Genomic DNA, 15,177 nt, shown 5'->3' with positions numbered 1-15,177 from the left:
AGGTCACCTAGTCAGTAGACACCCGTATAAATCAGACCCATATACAGTTGAAGTCGGAAGTTTACCTACACCTTAGCCAAATACATTTAAACTCAATTTTTCACAATTCCTGACATTTAATCCTAGTAAAAATATTAGGTCAGTTAGGATTACCACTTTATTAGAAGAATGTGAAATGTCAGAATAATTGTAACGGAATTCCTCTTCTTCAAAGGAGGAGTAGCAAGGATCAGACCAATGTGCAGCGTGGTAAGTGTCCATAATGATATATTTAATAAATCAACAGAACACTGAACAAAAATAACAAAAGTACAAACAAACAAACAACCGAAACAGTCCCATATGGTGAAAACACTAACACAGGATACAACCACCCACAAAACACAATAGAAAACAGGCTACCTAAATATGGCTCCCAATCAGAGACAACGACTGACACCTGCCTCTGATTGAGAACCATACTAGGCCAAACACATAGAAATATAACAACAGAACAAAACATAGAAAAACAACAAAGAATGCCCACCCCAACTCACGCCCTTACCAACTAAAATAAAGACATAGGTGTGGACCCTGGCCGCAAAACCTGAACCTATAGGGGAGGGTTTGGGTGGGCATTTAGTGGGCATTTAGTGGGCATTTGGGTGGGCATTTAGAGGGTTTGGGTGGGCATTTACCTGTCCCAGCTCCGGGACAGGCGGGCGACTCCGGCAGCTCCGGGACAGGTGGGCGACTCCAGCAGGTCTGTCCTGAGCTGCCGGAGTCTCCTGTCTGTCCTGAGCTGCCGGAGTCTCCCGTCTGTCCTGAGCTGCCGGAGTCTCCCGTCTGTCCTGAGCTGCCGGAGTCTCCCGCCTGGTCGGAGCTGCCGGAGTCAGGGCTTTGTGATGGCCACTCCAATACCTTGACTTTGTTGTCCTTAGGCCATTTTTCCACAACTTTGGAAGTATGCTTGGGGTCATTGTCCATTTGGAAGACCCATTTGCGACCAACCTTTAACTTCCTGACTGATGTCTTTAGATGTTGCTTCAATATATCCACATAATGTTCCTTCCTCGTGATGCCATCTATATTGTGAAGTAGACCAGTCCCTCCTGCAGCAAAGCACCCCCACAAGATGATGCTGCCACCCCCGTGCTTCACGGTTGGAATGGTGTTCTTCGGCTCGCAAGTCTCCCCCTTTTTCCTCCAAACATAACGATGGTCATTATGGCCAAACAGTTCTATTTTTGTTTCATCAGACCAGAGGACATTCTCCAAAAAGTGCGATCTTTGTCCCCATCTGCAGTTGCAAACCGCAGTCTGGCTTTTCTATGGCGATTTTGGAGCAGTGACTTCTTCCTTGCTGAGCGGCCTTTCAGGTTATGCCGATATAGGACTCATTTTACTGTGGATATAGATACTTTTGTAACTGTTTCCTCCAGCATCTTCACAAGGTCCTTTGCTGTGGTTCTGGGATTGATTCACACTTTTCTCACCAAAGTACGTTCATCTCTAGGAGACTGAATGCGTCTCCTTCCTGAGCGGTATGATGGCTACGTGGTCCCATGGTGTTTATACTTGTGTACTATTGTTTGTACAGATGAACGTGGTACCTTGAGGCATTTGGAAATTGCTCCCAAGGATGAACCAGACTTGTGGAGGTCTACAATTCTTTTTCTGATATCTTGGCTGATTTCTTTTGATTTTCCCATGATGTCAAGCAAAGAAGCACTGAGTTTGAAGGTAGGCTTTAAAATACATTCACAGGTACACCTCCAATTGACTCAAATGATGTCAATTAGCCTATCAGAAGCTTCTAAAGGCATGACACCATTTTCTGGAATTTTCCAAGCTGTTTAAAAGCACAGTCAACTTAATGTATGTAAACTTCTGACCTACTGGAATTGTGATACAGTGAATTATAGGTTAAATAATCTGTCTGTAAACAATTGTTGGAAAATTGACTTGTCATGCACAAAGTAGATGTCCTAACCGACTTGCCAAAACTATAGTTTCTTAACCTCAGTATATGTAAACTTCCGACTTCAACTGTAGCTACAGTATATGTCAGTATATCTACAGTAAGGCAGTGTTTCCAATCCCAACCCCTCCTTGAGTGTACCCAGCCGATCCACTTATTTGATGTATTCTAGGCACATAGCATCAAGACATTGATCAGTTGTAGCGGACTAACTGTAAAATACAATGAAACCAAAACGTTTGCTGTTTCACTGGTGATCACTAAGACTCTGACCATACCTGGCAAACTCCACTAGCACTACAGATAAAGGGTCGCATGGCACCAGTATGTACATCTGATGATCCCCACCATGCCCTGTACTCATGTGGTTATCTGGGACTGGATTTCCAGTATTGTGGTTACATAAACGGAGGGCTCGGTGCTGATGGAGAGATTGCGATTCCATTAATAAAGGACTTAAGAGAGGCAGCTGATCTGTTCCACGGAGGGAGAGCCCAGGGCATGTTCTTTGTGTGGACACAATGAGGCCAGCATCACTAATGGGAAGACCAACCTCTCTGTGTTGTGTGTGTGTGTGAGTGACCTGGGCTTATCGCTTCAAACACAGGCATGGCTCCACAGTTATGTGAGAGAGCAAGGAAGAATGAGGCAGAGTGAGAGAGATGGAGAGATGGAAAGAAAGAGAGAGAGGCAGCCCACGTGCCACTGCACATCGTATTGCAGGAACAGAACTGATACTGTGCAAAGAGCGAGGAGTCAGTAACCCTCGCCCTGGGCCCTGTACTGTACAGTTATAGTTAGTTATATAAGTCAAGTGCCGACAGACAACATTGTGTCCAATATGTAACCTGAGTCTAAGATAGATTGAAAGATACTGTACACTGGCTATTCTGCAGTACTACATTGCTGTAAGAAGACGATATTGAGACGAGAAGTCTTGTCTAGAAGGACTATGCAAGGTAGATGCATTTTTATGGCCGACTGATTTGTACAATGGGCTCTTTCAGTGATATCCAAAAAATTGAAGTGAAATATTGGAGAGCAAAGTAGAAACACTGATAAAGAAGAAGGGAACAGCGGTCTTAACACTGAGCTCATCTAGAATAACACTGATGGTTTGTAATGCATGAACAGCACACTCTCCTCCCATGCTATTCTCCCTGCTCTTGTATCAACAACATTACACAAACAACATCTCAATAGACATTGGGGCGTGGGTGATGCGATACTTCATCTTTACTATGATTGAGCAGTTGTTGCAGTCGATAAAGCAAGCCATAATTACTATCAAACAATCAGAGGGAAAATGAAAAGTCTCCCGTTGAGTATGCTAATACGTTGTCATTCACGCTACAATAATGGGCCGTGCCCTGCCCACAACTCACAGGATATAATTATAGCTTAGCTACCCTTTAACTTGAGCACCCGTGAACGGAATTCGTAAAGGCCCAATGCAGACGTATTTTATATCAATATCAAATTATTTCTGGGTAACAATTAAGTACCTTACTATCCACGTTTCCATCCAACCATTTCATGCAGATGAATTACCTGATGCATGGAAAAAGTCACCACCCAGCTGATGGAAACATGAAATGCCGGTACAAATTTATAAATGACTACAGACAATTTGTTTGTTTCGAGATAGTGGGATATTTTTGTGTCGGTAAAATTAAATATGCGAGAAAGGGCGGTGGAAATGCCTTTATGCGCAAATATTAATATAATAACCATCATATCAAAGTAAACTTGGAGTGATGCAATGATGTGTTGTGTGGTCCTCCCATTACGACTCGGAAAAGCATATAGCTCATTCGGCTACAGATAAAATTCTTCACAGGGTGGTGAAAGTGCATGGTGATCTTGATGCTCCTTTCCTATAAATATTGAGGGTCTTATTCTGGTGACATGATGATCGATGCTTGGCTGCCGTTTGACAAATACAAATAATATTGCTCTTATCCATAATAATCTCATAATGTAATATAGGTAGCCTACCAGCACTGTATTTGCGAGGTGTTGACTTGGGCACGTGTGCCAAGACCAGAGTGGGCACATTTGCTATATAATGCAACCGTTGTTTGTGACAAAATCATCAGTAGAGTTGAAAATGCGATGGAAACCCATTTAACTTGTATTTGTTATTTGCTACATGGGAATTTAACCACAAAAGTTATTTTTATGTGCACTACATCATCACATGCAGCCTTTTATCCGCACAAGTCAGTTTGATGGAAACGCATCTCTGGTTGGAATATGCACATATTGTTTTATGCAGATTTTAGAATATTCACATTAAAATCTGACACAAATTGGATGGAAACCTAGCTACCGTATTAGATTTCCTTAAAATGTGCAAAAAATAGCTTTTTAGCAAAACATGATTTCTCAAGCAAAAATTTAGTTAGGACTGTATGGGAGTGGTCTGAGTGGGAAGGTGAAAACTGAAAAGTAACTGTTATTGACAGAGAGGTTTGGAACTCTCTTTGTTGTTGGTCTAGTAACTAATTTACTGCATGGTGATAGCCCAAACTCCGCCGAGGGCATACAGTAAACCTGGTGATTAGAAGGTCCTGTGTAGATTTGTATTTTCAATCAGCATCTATCAGGAAATAACACTGATCCAATATTTTCACACTTTTACAGTGTTAGTTTCATCAGCTGTTGTACAATATGATATAAAACACAGGAACAACTGAATTCTGTCTGCCCTGGGCCTTTAATCACCTGTAAGGCAGATTAATTACAGAATAAATCCTGTACAATAACCACATGGAGAAAACTGGGTCTATATACAGTAAGCTCAGGGGCCAATGTGATCTTAGCAGCTGTTTTTCCTTCTTCCCCACAGAGTAGATCTAGAGGCATTCTGCCGGTTGTGTTCTCTCATGGCGCGCAATTGGACATGATAAGGTTGGCTTTGCATTGCAGCCAATTCCTTGGTGACCCGACTACCTACTAATGAAAAGTGTGTTTGCATGTTTTTAGACCCTTGAATTTGATGGTCAACGGTTTTCATCGTTCTGTCTCTTTAATGTTATGCGCTGTAGGCCTATAGGCTTATTGTCACGTCCTGACCATAGAAAGCCTTTATTTTCTATGGTGGAGTAGGTCAGGGCATGACTGAGGGGTGTTCTAGTTTATTATTTCTATGTGTAGTCTAGTTTTTGTATTTCTATGTTGGCCTGGTATGGTTCCCAATCAGAGGCAGCTGTCTATCGTTGTCTCTGATTGGGGATCATATTTAGGTAGCCTTTTCCCACCTATTGTTTGTGGGATCTTGTTTTGTATTGTTGCTTTTGAGCCCTACAACGCTGTACCTTCGTTTGTTTGTTTCTCTTTATTGTTTTGTTGCTGGTTCACATTTAAATAAGTGATGATGAACCCAAATCACGCTGTGCCTTGGTCTACCCATTTCGACGAGCGTTACACTTATGCGTTGTTGCATTTACTTGTGTGAGAAGGAGCCTACAGTGTATGAGGAAAATAGAAGAGAACAGTACATCTTACATTTTTGCTAAAAAATACCACAATTATATAGATTCAGTGACAGATTCTTTAATGATGTTGCATCAGATATCTTAGCTAAACTTAGGCTTTTTACAAGTGGGCCATAGGCATGACTGCAATAGGCTATAATGTGTAAGAGAGAGTAAGAAGTAGCACTCAAACACGCTATGAATGCCATGTTCCCTCCAAATTGCCTCTATTATTCAGAGGCCAAACCGCAAAACATTCTAGAATATCACAGAAATCAGAGGGAGTAGGCCTATACTCTATGTATGACATTCTCATCTGCTAGGTTTGTGTAGGACTGGGATCATCCCTGTGCATAACTGTATCTCCCCTCACAACAACTCAGCGGCTCACTGGATCACATCAATCAATTCAATAATACCAACAGCGCCTTTGTTTTTTAAAGATGCGCCTTTGAAAGCGTGCCAATTGTCCGTGTGTTGGAGATTCTCACAGTATCCACCACAGTGGTGGCTAAATCTGGGCCAAATCCCGCTGATAAAAGAAAGTTTTGTCTCATGTCTGTCCCCCACAACACTCTTAGCACCTCGCTTTCCACACTGGTCCCAATCCCTCCACTGTGGCAGTCGCCAAGATGAGACAATAATTTACATTCTCACAAAGGAGGTCTGCTCTAATCTGACCGACAGGTTACACACTAAAGGCTAGTTTACGGTCTGCAGGTTGACTGTGGCTCAACTGACCCGAGTCCCAGCCTAATCTCGTGGCTCTTTGACCCCCTGGGGTTTATACTGATCAGCTAGTATAACATTGAAAAGAGGACATTTCAACATCACAGAGCCAACTATGTTGTATCCCAACTGGCTATTTATACCACAAGAAGAGGGCAGAGCAGTATCCCCTGACATGGGCTTATTACTCATCCACAGAGAGAAATTCTGATCTCATTCATAGCCACAAAGCTCTTATCTAAACATAACACTGGTGAGCACAGATCTGGAGGTTAATGGGTTATTTAATGGGTTATTTAATGGATTATTTAATTGGTTATTTAATGGGTTAAACTCATTTCCCCCAGTAATATGAGTGCCAGGCCCATTACAGGCTTCATCCAATTTGTATATATTTTTTCCAGAAATCTTTTTCCTGGCTTTAGGGAGATAACCATTCCTGATCTAATGCTAATCATCTAATGCTAATTATGCCCAATAAATGGATGAAATATGTCATCTGTGGATTAAAGTTGGCATAATTTTGCTCTCCTCTGAGAAACAAAATTATATTTAGTAACTGGCTACATCTACTCGGATTAAACCAACTTGGACAGTTATTACAGAATCACTATGATATCTACATGCAACATTTCACCTAATTTGGCTTGTTACTACACTTGCATGTGCAGGCATGTGCTGTGGGTATATTACGGGTATGCTAAGTTCCATATTAATGCTGCACTAAATAATTTGTAGAGCCCTAAAAGGCTAGCCATTTCATGAACCACAAGGCATTGCAGTCCCATTCACCCACTGGGAAGACATAACCACTGTGCTGTATGTAAGTCAGGTTTGTTTGCACTTCTGAGACACTCATCTCTCATCCCATTCTACATTGTGCTACTCAATAAACAGACTAGCGTCACCCTCCTCTCGCTGTGTCGTGATGGCTTGACTGTCTGTGACTCACCCACAGAGAGCAGGCTCCTCTGCCTGCCTGCCTGCTCACTAGCGTGATGCTGAGAGGAGAGGCACGACAGGCTTATGTTAGGGCAGCAGAGGCTGCCTCTTGCATGGCCCGCTGGGTACAGTCATGGCATTGTTACCGGGCAGATCCTCCAGCCTGTAGCACTCTCTGTGAGAGACTGGATTGTGAGTGGGTGAGCCAGCAAAGCGGCCTATGACTTGTAGTGATATGACAGATCAGGAACAGACGCACCATGGGAAAAGTCTGTTGTGGTTCTGGGACCTGCATGTGTGAGTGGGTGGTGTGCATGTGCGTGTGTCTACATAAATCCTTGATGCAAACGGTGCATGGAGAACGATGCCCACATCCGCACTCTAGATGTTGTTGAATAAACAAATTCTTAGGCATGGGGATAGTATCACAGATGATTGAGTGAAGATTACTGTGTGAGGATTACTGTATGCACTTAACGTGATATGTTTGCCCAGAGCGTGACATGTGGCTCAATGTCTGAGCATCACGAGATGTGTGTTTACATGTGTCTGTTCCAAGGGCCATTAAGGTCCATTACAGCTTCGCAGTTGAGACCACTGCATGTGTTACACGTGAGTGGTACTATGTATGCGTCATGCAATACAAAACCCTATGTTCTGTCTGATCTACCTTGATCCACACACACGTACGCACATGCCTGCAAGCACGCGCGCACACACTTCATAAACATATATTCACTACAATTGGCACAAGAACGTACAGCACATCCTCGCATGCACATACTACCTGTAGCCTATGTACACAAACATGCTGTCTGTGCACTTGATATGGCGACGAGGAAATTATGTGTTATAGGGACTGTACAGAGGACTTCATGTGGTTTTCGGACACGTGTACAGTATAAACACACATGTATGAACAAATCATGTGAAAAATTTCATATAAATTACAAAAAGTCAACTTGAGTTAACTTGAACATGTGAACTCTGAATTTAATACATGTGAAAATATGGTTTCAAATGTGAAATTTAAGCTCAATGTGAAAACAGCCACATGTGAAATGCCAAATGTCACTTTTTTGTTGTTGTAAGGGCCCAGTTGTCTACGTGTAAGTCTGCTTGTACAGTAGATAAGTGTTATAGTGACTGTATAGAGAACTTCAGGGCCCCAGTTGTCTACGTGTCAGTCTGTTGTACAGCAGATGACCTGTGTGGCTCTGCCAAGGTCTATTCCTGTGGAACAGACTCTGTCTTGGCTGGGCTCCCTCTGAGCTCACTGCTTCAAGAAGAGACCCATTGTTTTGCTTTCAGACTACAGATAGGGTTTCCTCCACCTGCAGTCAAAAAGAGATTTGAACGGCCTTGTCCAATCTCTGTCTACAGTCTCTAAAGACAGAATCAATTCTTTATTTTTCTCTCTCTTCTTTTTTTCTGTTTGGGTTCACAATAACTCTATTAAACCTAGAACAACTGTGAAATGTAGGGAATAACATTGTGTGTGTGTGTGTCCTTGTGTTGTAGTGTGTGTGTGTGTGTGTGTGTGTGTGTGTGTGTATACATGTACAGTACCAGTCAAAAGTTTGGACACACCTACTCATTCAAGGATTTTTCTTTATTTTTACTATGTTCTACATTGTAGAATAATAGTGAAGTCATCAAAACTATGAAATAACACATATGGAATCATGTAGTAACCAAAAAAGTGTTAAACAAATCAAAATATATTTTAGATATAAGACTCTTCAAAGTTGCCACCCTTTGCCTTGATGACAGCTTTGCACAATCTTGGCATTCCCTCAACCAGCTTCACCTGGAATGCTTTTCCAACATTCTTGAAGGAGTTCCCACATATGCTGAGCGCTTGTTGGCTGCTTTTCCTTCACTCTGCCGGTCCAACTCATGCCAAACCATCTCAATTGGGTTGAGGTCGGGTGATTGTGGAGGCCAGGTCATCTGATGCAGCACCCCATCACTCTCTTTCTTGGTCAAATAACCCTTACACAGCCAATGTAGAACATAAAAAGAAACCTTGAATGAGTAGGTGTACTGTACATGCTAACGTATGCAGGAAAGGGTGGACAGTGTGGGCAGTGTGGGTGTGGGTGTGTGTGTGTAAGTTAGTGGAGGAGGTTACAATGTTACTAGAAAAAACAGATGCCAACTGCTCAGCCTGAGGTTGGGTTTCTGAGATGAGATGGTGGAGTCTGGGGCACGTACTGTAGCAATAAGGCTAAACTGCAGACAATGTCTCTCCACCTCCAATATTCAACCCCCACCCATTAATATTTAATGGAGCTTGACAAATAATTGTCCCATCTGTTACAGTAAGTGCTGCCTCAGCCGCCGACAATAAAAATAATGATCCTGCCGTAGCCCGCAGCCCATGACAGCCAAGTTGATAATTCAATAGGCTTCACTTGGCTTCGGTTGCCGTTGCTGTCTGTACAGTGGCTGACTGGAGAGAGAGGGGAGGATGGTAGTAAAAATGTATAGACTTATCTCCTGCTAGCACTTTCAAAACAGAATGCCACATGAGCTAATGGCTGCAACCTTGACACAGTTTCCCATCCCACACACACATCCACCCACACACAAAAAGAGCCTCTACTCCAGCAAGCAACAATGTCAATTGTTTGTTAAGCATAGAAAGACACGAACATGAATTCTTCTGGAGACACAAATCTTGCAGCCGGAGGCGTAACTTATCAGTGTCACTGTCTCAGCATTAGGCTTCTATATGAAAGGATAACTGACGATTTTACCAAAACATTTATATCAGAGAGATTAGTAGACATCAAAATACTGTATACAAACAGCAAGTGGAACTCTCGATTAAAAAAAAAAAACACAAGAAAAAACGTGAGAAGAGCATGTGAAAAAAAATCACATGGGACAAATAGACCAGTGAGACATGACACTTGGTTTTCAGACACGTGAAGTTTCACATGGATTTTTCACATGACTCAGACACATGGTTTCCCAACATTTCACAATTTCACGTGTTTTTGTCACTGCCAGGATTAGAACCTGGGTCTTCCACAGGACAAGCCAACACCTTGACCATTAGACCAAGATGTTCACATGTGTTTTTGTCACTGCCAGGATTAGAACCTGGGTCTTCTACAGGACAAGCCAACACCTTGACCATTAGACCAAGATGTTCACATGTGTTTTTGTCACTGCCAGGATTAGAACCTGGGTCTTCCACAGGACAAGCCAACACCTTGACCATTAGACCAAGGTTTTGACACGTGGAGTTTTCTTACATGTGAAACTGCAAATTCCACATGTGAACGTGAGATCCTCAAGTGAGAAAGTTTTTCACATGTAAAACTGCATATCCGATAACCGCAACTACAATTCACGTGAGGTATAAAAAAATATATATCCTGTGAAAAGGGGGTTTTAACATGTGAACTCTAAATGTAATAGATGTGAAAATATGGTTTAATATATGAAATTTAAGCTCGACATGTGAAAACAGCGATTTCACAAGTGAAAATGTGATTTCACAAATGTGACATATTTTATTGTAAGGGCTGTGGCTCAGCTCTGGACTTCCATCCCAAAAAAACGGAAACTGAACGGGATTGATCCCGTCAACACTGGTGTCACCACGTTGCGAGTGACGTCACAGAGATTAAGTTGTGGGTCACGTCGAAGGAAGACTTTTCTCAAGAGGATCAGATGGTCCTAATCTTGTTAGGTCATTCACAAGACCCTTCCTCTGGGGTTGTGCAGTTTAACCTGGCCAGAGATGACCTGCTGCTGTGGGTCCTTAGAGTATGTAGTGGATGGTCAAGTTAGCATCGCACTGTGACGTCATGTCACGCCCTGCCATAGAGAGGCTTTTATTCTCTATTTTGGTTAGGCCAGGGTGTGAATAGGGTGGGCATTCTATGTTAATTTTCTATGTTTTGTATTTCTTTGTTGTTTGGCCGTGTGGTTGTCAATCAGAGGCAGCTGTCTATCGTTGTCTCTGATTGAGAACCATACTTAGGTAGCTTTTTCCCACTGCGTGTTTGTGGGTAGTGTTGTGTCTGCACCAGACAGAACTGTTTCTGTTTTGTTAGTTCTCTTTGTTTTGTTAATCAGTGTTTAGTTCCATTAATAAAAGGATGAACACGTACCACTCTGCACCTTGGTCCTCTCCTTCCAACAGCCGTTACACGTCATCAACCTTAGACCTGAGGTTCAAACCCTGCCAACCAAAGCCATGCCATTTCAATATTGTGGCATCAACCTACACTCTTAGAAAAAAAGATGCTATCTAGGACCAAAAAGGGTTATCTGGCTTTCCCCATAGGAGAAACCCTTTTGGTTCCATGTAGAACCCTTTTGATTACAGGTAGAACCCTTTGGTGTTAATTGTAGAACCTTTTCCACAGAGGGTTCCACATAGAACCCAAAAGAGTTCAACCTGGAACCAAAAAGGGTTTTCCTATGGGGACAGCCGCAGAGCCCTTTTGGAACCCTTTAATCTATGAGTGTATTAAATATGTTTCAAGTTGTAACAGTCGTATATACGGGATACGCATGGTATATATTGTCTAACGAAATTCTTACTTGCAGGTTCCTTCTCGACAATGCAGCAACAAATACAAGATAAGAATATGAACATAAAGTAAATGGCTCAGTGGAATAGAATAAACAATTTAGTATAAGTAGAATACAGAAAGGTACCATTTAGAGTTCAATATTTACATGTGTATTAGGAAGGGGGGATGGAGGCAGTGTATAAAATGAGCAGTATTAAGAGTCTGGTAACATCAGTTGTGATTTGTGGGTAGCATGAATGTGTGTATGTGTGTACTGGGCCGTCTTCACCACCATCTAGAGAGCCTTGCGGTCATGGACGGAGCAATTACCGTACCAGGCTGTCATGCAACCGATCCAGACGCTCTCGATGGAGCAGCAATAGTTTTTTGAAAGGAAGTAGAGACACTGTTGTGCCCTCTTGATAAGAGTAGTGGTGTTGTTGGTCCATGAGAAGTCCTCGGTGATGTAAAAACTGAGGAACCTAACTTGTGACTCTCTCTACTGCAGTCTCGTTGATGTGGATCGGAGCATGTTCCCTATCAGGCCTACAACTGTGGTGTCATCGGCACACTTGATGGTGGAGTTGGTGTCGTGCAAAGCCACACAGTCGTGGGTGAACAGGGAGTACAGCAGAGGACTGAGGACACACCCCTGGGGGCCCCCTGTGTTAAGAGTCAGTGTGGAGGAGGTGTTGTTACCAATGCTCACAGCCGGTGGTGGTCTGCCCATCAGGAAGTCCAGGATCCAGACGATGGTGGCATCCTTAAAGCAGGTGGGGACAACAGCCTGGGAGAGAGACAGGTTGAAGATGTCCGAGAAGACGTTAGCATGCTGGTCAGCACACACTCTGAGGACGCGGCCAGGGATGCCATCTGGTTGAGAGTTTTCCTCACTTCAGCCTCAGAGAGCGAAAGCACCTGGTCATCCGGATCATATGAATAGAAGTTAGATAAAGGACAAACTTGTCTCTTGCCTGCTTTACTTCCAAAAAAGAAAGTTTAATGTTGCTTTATTACAAATCCTTCATCTGCCTAGTCACATTTATGAGTTAAATAAAGCTTAATTCATCTCCTGCTACATTGCATGGGCGGACTGGGACAAAAATTAGGCCCTGGCATTTTATCCGTGCCAGCCCACATCACTGTGCCCACTGCCAACTCACTCCTTTCCACAGAGGGTTCTACCTGGAACCCAAAAGGGATCTTCAGTGCAGTGCAGCATTTCTCAACTATTTCTGTACCAGTGACTGGCGAGAGATGGTCCTTCTCCTCTTTTTTAACAAGCTCATGTTTAAAACAAATACAATATGTAAAAGCCCCACTGGAGATACAACTCACCACTATAACTGTGCCTCTGTTCTAGCCATTTTGTTTGCCTCCCTGTTGTGCTGCCTGTCTCTCTCAGTATTTTCTCTGCTGTCACTGTGCTTTTTGTTCTCGGTCTGTCTGTCTGTCTGCTTAAAGGGCTATTCCACCACTTTTCAATCTCATTTTCATTATCTCCAGCACAATACCAGTGTCTACATATGTGAAACGGCACATATCCACGTTTTGTAGGAAAACATATAAAGTTAAAAGGTTCTACCTGATGACATCATCAAAAGTTACAACATTTTAAGAACAGTGATTTTCAAACACTATGAGATTCACAGTGATGTGGGGAGCAAAAAAATACCCTCCCTTTGGCTAGAAACTCGTGGCAGGATTTGAAAATCACATTTTTTTAAACTTTTAATCCTACCCTGTGATTATAAGGGCACAAGGCAAGACCCAGATGCAGACACAGGAGGCAGATAGTTAGAGTCTTAGTTGTTTAATTATATCCAAAAGGAGTAGTCAAGAGAATGGGCGTGGACTGGCAAAAGGTCAAAACCAGATTCTGAGTCCAAGAGGTACAAAGTTGCAGACAGGCTCGATGTCAGGGCAAGCAGAGGGTCAGGTGGGTACGGAGTCCAGAAAAAAAGCAGGCAAAGGTTAAAACCAGGAAGACTAGAAAAAGATAATAGAAAACAGGAGCATGGGGGAAAAACACGCTGGTTGACTTGAAAACATACAGACAAACTGGCACAGAGAGACAGGAAACACAGGGATAAATACACTGGTGAAAATAAACGACATCTGGAGGAGGTGGAGACAATCACAATAACAGGTGGAACAGATCAGAGTGATGTCACAGAGAAGCATTTTTTTAGGAGCTTTCTTCTTATCTTTTTTAATCACGGATCACAGAAACAAACAGTTTTCACATATGTAGACACTGGTTTGGTGCTGGAGATCATGGATGTGGGGTCGTTTACGGAAGCCGTAAATGTTTTAAAGCCAAGCAAAAGACTTAGGCTACAGTATCTTGCAAATGTGTGCCTATCATATGTTCCCCTGAATCAACACCTACCCTTACTGTTAATTACTATTACAGGGCTCCAGACTAACATGTTCCCCTGAATCAACACCTACCCTTAGTGTTAATTACTATTACAGGGCTCCAGACTAACATGTCCCCCTGAATCAACACCTACCCTTACTGTTAATTACTATTACAGGGCTCCAGACTAACATGTTCCCCTGAATCAACACCTACCCTTACTGTTCATTACTATTACAGGGCTCCAGACTAACATGTTCCCCTGAATCAACACCTACCCTTAGTGTTAATTACTATTACAGGGCTCCAGACTAACATGTTCCCCTGAATCAACACCTACCCTTAGTGTTAATTATTATTATTATGCAGCGTTTGATTTTGAATGTGGGGAGCCGGCTGTTACCCACTGATCAGCCAAAGGCTCATTACAGAGTAGTATAATAGAGAAATTGCACAAAAACCTTAAACATTTTTCTTAAAAGGTTGCAGGCCATGTCACATTTTCATTGCTTTATTTTTATATACCAAAAAAATATTTTGGTGTGTCAACTTCGACCAGCCCCCAAAAATTGTCTAGCCCATCTGGCATTTGCCAGAATTGCCAGATGGCCAATCTGCCCCTGCTAGGTTGTGTGGCCTTTTCCTTCATAATGTGAAGTTGATGAAAGAAAGAATATGATGCATTTAGAAGTCTCATTACTTTTACAGTGAACACTTCCTCTAGGGTTATTTTGTTTTGGTTGTGAATTAGATATGGAGCCTACAGTGGAGGCAGTCTGAAAGATGAAAAACTAACCTTCAGAAAGGCAGAATGAACAAATAAAAAAGGGAGCCTTCCATTCTGATAGAAGAAGTTCTTAAGGATCAGTATTTAGTAGCGGCATTATCACATAAAATAGTTTCAGCTGTCAAAAACCTCTAAACTCAAAAACGGCAATGTAGAATCTCAGCTCTGTCAGCGTATCCATCCTTGTCTGTCTTCTTGCTTCATCTTCATCCTTTGAGAAAAGGAAGAAAACAGGAGGGCTCCATCTTGAATGAAAATAAAAAAGAAAAGTTGTTCTTTAAAGCTGCATGACTTTAATAATTCAGGTGAAAGGGCCGTCTTTGCTAATTTTCACCCTGGATAAGAGAGGTGGTTTGTAGTGGGTTGGGGGGGGGGGGGGG

The 15,177-nt window shown here is 42.5% G+C and overlaps 1 long non-coding RNA gene across 1 annotated transcript; it reads left to right on the top strand.

Annotated features, from left to right (window-relative positions):
* The first annotated feature begins 11,216 nt into the window (after positions 1-11,216).
* On the top strand, positions 11,217-12,245 carry LOC110487540 (uncharacterized). The gene is made up of 3 exons (XR_002468283.3): positions 11,217-11,302; positions 11,683-11,734; positions 12,157-12,245. It is a non-coding gene; the product is annotated as an uncharacterized LOC110487540 (long non-coding RNA).
* Positions 12,246-15,177: the final 2,932 nt, after the last annotated feature.

Source organism: Oncorhynchus mykiss, chromosome 13 (genome assembly GCF_057628025.1).
Source record: "Oncorhynchus mykiss isolate SJ-2025 chromosome 13, ASM5762802v1, whole genome shotgun sequence".
Classification (NCBI taxonomy): domain Eukaryota; kingdom Metazoa; phylum Chordata; class Actinopteri; order Salmoniformes; family Salmonidae; genus Oncorhynchus; species Oncorhynchus mykiss.
The sequence above is the reverse complement of the archived record's forward strand: the minus strand, read 5'-3'. Positions and strand labels throughout refer to the sequence as shown.